Below are 4,716 nucleotides of genomic sequence, written 5' to 3' on the forward strand. Positions count from 1 at the left end.
ATATATATAAAATGAATTGGCCTCAACTGCCTTCTGTGGTAGAGAATTCCATAGGTCCACCACTCTCTGGGTGAAGAAATTCCTCCTCATCTCAGACTTAAATGGCTTACCCCTTATCCTTAGACTGTGACCCCTGGTTCTGGACTCCCCTGCCATCGGGAACAGCCTTCCTGCATCAAGTCTGTCTCGTCCTGTTGGGATTTTATAAGTTTCAATGACTGATTCCAATTGTAGAGTGCTGCACTCTCATGCTGCAGACTTAAATTTGAATACTACTAACAACTGATACCAAAATTTGAATAACCTGTCTTGTTTTGCACACTTTGTACAAAAATAATAAATTGCAGGACAACGGAGTATTACAGTTTAACTCTTTTATTAAGCATTAGGTCTGTGATCTTATTCATAGCAGCATCAGTGGGGAAAGCATGGCATTAGGACCCCTAGCCTGGGTCTTCAAAACAATAGTAGTCCTTACAGATGCCTGCAGGCCAATGATAATTCAATATGCAAATGTTACATAACCCACTCGCTAACTTCATCTGATAATTCAATTTTCTTTTAAATCTGCTACTCCACCAATATTGGATCATGCAGTACATTAAATTTGTGTTTGATTTGACAAATATAGAATCAATATTTTAATTTTCCCAACGGGAGTGGTAGAACTGCCACAGCCATGTGCCATTATCCCTTCATTACAATATTAATAATCCACATGGCCTGTGTGACTTGAAGAAATCAATGAAGCACCACTGAAGTAGCAATTTCAGGTGAGCCCAGTGACTAATGATATTAGGTCTTCTGCAAATCCTCTACATAATCTGCCTGGAAGAGATTTTGTACACGGTGCGTAAGCTTTCCCTGCATCTGCTCAGCTGTCTATCTACTATCCTAGCTGTTAAACTGTGAGCAATTTTTTTTAGTGAAATGTACCCCTGGAATTTCATTATTCAGTACTGAAGTATCAATCATTTATGAAACTAGGAATACTCTGATGTCACAGCAAATTTCTCCCATAATATCAAAGTTCCTTAACTTCTTTTAATAACTGATTGCCAGCATTTCCTAAAATAATGGCAATTTAGGACTAAAAAAAAAAGAGCTCTACATGATTAGTTGTCAATAATCTGTATTGTCCTAAGCAGTGTCCTCTCTATACATACTCACAGGATTACGCCTCACCCAACTACTGCATATATGGAAATTATGCAGCAGTTCAAGCAGACCTTAAATCCTGCTGTGGCCTCACCTTGGTCCATTTTATGCAATTACATAAGGTTACCGCCATTTCACTCAATTAAACCTTCCAATAACCAAAACAAGTATTAAAAGAAAAGCATATTAAACCAAATATTGGGGAAGGAGGGAGGTATATGTGCAGAGAATCAATCATTTGTCACCATGAGGATTCCAAGTGAGAATCCATTTTTTCACCCCATTCAAACTTTCTCTGAACATGTTTACAGGGTTCTACATCAAAGTAGGTCAAAACATGGCAGTGGCTGCGATAGTGCAACTCTATTTAAAAATAAATTGACAACTACAGGAAATCCTGATAAACCTGGAGGCTAAACTGCTCACGGAAAAAAAGGAGAGCTAATCAAATGGACACGGTCAATTGGAGAATTGTATGAAAATTACTCCACACAGGCTGAATTCAAAAGTAATGTCATGCTGGCCTAGAAATTAACCACTTTCCTCTGGACTTGCCTTTAACTAATGGAGTCTTGATCTGCTGCAAGTAATAAAAGGTAGTTGCCTCTACTAACCAAGAAAGCAGGCACTCTATTTTAATAGGTTCACCGCAGAAACAAATTCTGAAAGGAGACAAGTAATGACCTGAAAGTCAATACTCCTGAGCCCGTGAATGTATGAGAGTTCCGTCCCTAGAACTACATATGTGCCAAATTCGAAAATTCACAAAAACTAATGAAAGCTTTAAAAACGCTAGAAACTCAAAAACATCTCTGAATGTGGTTACTTCTATGAACAGGCCCACAATGATTTGATGAGTTCAACTACATTTTATTACATGGAATTCCAGGATTTTTACCAGTGCTTTGGGGTAAACTTCTCCAATGCAGTACATTTTCTGCGCACGCTGAAAGCCAATGAGTATGCAGTGGGGCCTAATCTGCCACTTAAATTGCAGGCATAATTTGGGCAGTTTCACGAGTCCTGCGCTGCCAGCAGGCCCCTTGCTTGCCGACACTAGCTAAGATTTTCTGACTTTAAAAAGGATGAGAAAATCGTGGGCAGTGTGCATTCAAATTTCCAATTTGTGCCAACAGCAGGTGCTGTTCCCCAGCAGAAGCACTGCCTTGTAAAATCACCGCTAACATTGCATCAGGGGTAAAAGTACTCAAAGGTGTGGTTATGAATTTGGAAATTTCTGATGGGTGATGTAATTGGAACAAGATTTGTTCTGGGTCGGGGTGGGGGCGAGGCGATTAAGTGGCTCTGGGGGACGTTGCCTCAGGACATTTTCATATTTAACAATCCCACTACATTTTTTTCAGCATTTGATGCTACCTTTGGAGCCAAAGATAATTTATCCTGCAAGTAGTTGTTACAAGGTAAAAGTGTCCTTGAGTTTTGTACCCAGAGAAGATAACACAGCACAGAAGGCCTGCTGAATTATGTAATAATTCAAGTAATAATTGGCTGGTGGGCATGCTTATAAAACATTATTGAAATTGAGATATAAATAACTTTGTTACCTCCAGACTTGATTATTCCAACGCACTCTTGGCTGGCCACCCATGTTCTACTCTACTAAACTTGAGGTGATCCAAAACTCAGCTGCCCGTGTCCTAACTCACACCAAGTCCCGTTCACCCATCACCCCTGTGCTCACTGACCTACACTGGCTCCCGGTTAAGCCACGCCTCGATTTCAAAATTCTCATCCTTGTTTTCAAATCCTTCCATGGCCTCACTCCTCCCTATCTCTGTAATCTCCTCCAGCCCCACAACCCCCGACCTATCTGCGCTCCTCTAATTCTGCCCTCTTGAGCATCCCTGATTTTAATCGTTCAACCATTGGTGGCCGTGTCTTCAGCTGCCTAGGCCCTAAACTCTGGAATTCCCTCCCTAAACCTCTCCGCCTCTCTATCCTCCTTTAAGATGCTCCTTATAACCTACCTCTTTGACCAAGCTTTTGGTCATCTGTCCAAATTTCTCCTTATGTGGCAAGTTGTCAAATTTTTTGTCTTATTATACTCCTGTGAAGCGCCTTGGGACGTTTTACATGTCGTGTCATTACCCTTCAACCAAACTTCCGTCAGGGCCATGTTATCGACGCTCCTTAACAACTACTCTTTGGTCAAGCTTTTGGCCATGTCTCCTAGTTTCTCCTCCTTCGGCTCAACCTCCTTCCCCCAGCCGTACCCCCCGCCCCACCCACCCCCCCACCCACCTACACCCCCACCACCCCCCCCCCGCACCCCCGCTTCCAACTCTGTAAATGCAAGTTCTTGTTATATTAAAATGCAGGATTAGGCTTTGTACTCCCATAGCTTCCAGCTCCTTTATGAGAACTACAAGGCACTAGTTTGAAACACTGCAATGTTCCATACTCTGATATAAAGTAACAACCGGCTCTAAACCTGCCTCTCCAAAATGCTGGAAACACTCAGCCGGCCAGGCAGCATCACTGTAGAGAGAAACAGAGTTAACATTTCAGGTCTGTGACCCTTTGTCAGAACTGGAAAAAGTTAGAGATGTAACAGATTTTAACCAGGTGCAGAGGCAGGGAAAGGCGGGAGGAGGGGAGGAAAGAACAAAAGGGAAGGTCTGTGCTAGGGTGGAAGGCAGGAGTGGTGAAATATTGCAAATGGGGATGGCAGAATCATCAACAGCTGCCGCCTGAAAAAATAGAGGCAGAGGTTATAGTCTGAAATGGTTGAACTCGATGTTGAGTACAAAAGGCTGTAAAGTGCCTAATTGAAAGGTGAGGTGCTGTTCCTCGAGCTTACGGTGAGCTTCGTTGGAACAGAGTAAGCGGCCAAGAATGGAGAGGTCAGAGTGGGAGTGGAATGGAGAATTAAAGTGACAGGCGACCGGAAGCTCGGGGTCACCCTTACGGACTGAAAGGAGGTGTTCCACAAAGCGGGCACCCAATCTGCGTTTGGTCTCCCCAATGTCGAGTAGACCGCATTGTGAGCAACGAATACAGTATACTAAATTGCAAGAAGTACAAGTAAATCGCTGTTTCACCTGGAAGGAGTGTTTGGTGCCCTGAACAGTGGGAAGGGAGGAGGTAAAAGAGCAGGTGTTGCATCTCCTGCATTTGCATGGGAAGGTGTCATGTGGAGGGGAGGTGGTGTTGGGGGTGATTGAGGAGTGGACTAGGGTGTCAGAGGGAGCGGTCCCTTCGGAATGCTGGGAGGGGAGGGGAAGATGTGCTTGGTGATGAGATCACGCTGGAGGTGGCGGAAATGGAGGATGATCCGTTGAATGTGGAGGTTGGTGGGGTGAAAAGTGAGGACAAGAGGTACCCTATCGTGGTTCTGGGAGGGAGGGGAAGGGGTGAGAGCAGAAGATGTGGCGGAAATGGAGAAACTGGGAGAGCGGAATAGAGTCCTAGCAGGAAGCGGGGTGGGAGGAAATGTCGTCCAGGTAGTTGTGGGAGTCAAGTGGGCTTATAGTGGATGTTTGTCGATAGCCTATCCCCAGAAATGGAGACAGAGAAGTTGAGGAAGGGGAGAGTCAG

The 4,716-nt window shown here is 44.0% G+C and overlaps 1 protein-coding gene across 10 annotated transcripts in view; it reads right to left on the reverse strand.

Annotated features, from left to right (window-relative positions):
* The window catches only part of LOC147123103 (LIM domain-binding protein 2), a 547,106-nt gene that overhangs the window by 482,693 nt on the left and 59,697 nt on the right, over nucleotides 1–4,716 (reverse strand). The gene's annotated exons all lie outside the window — the stretch shown is intronic.

The sequence above is a fragment of the Somniosus microcephalus genome, chromosome 2 (assembly GCF_052327205.1).
Source record: "Somniosus microcephalus isolate GS21.2 chromosome 2, FLI_Smic_1.0, whole genome shotgun sequence".
NCBI lineage: Eukaryota > Metazoa > Chordata > Chondrichthyes > Squaliformes > Somniosidae > Somniosus > Somniosus microcephalus.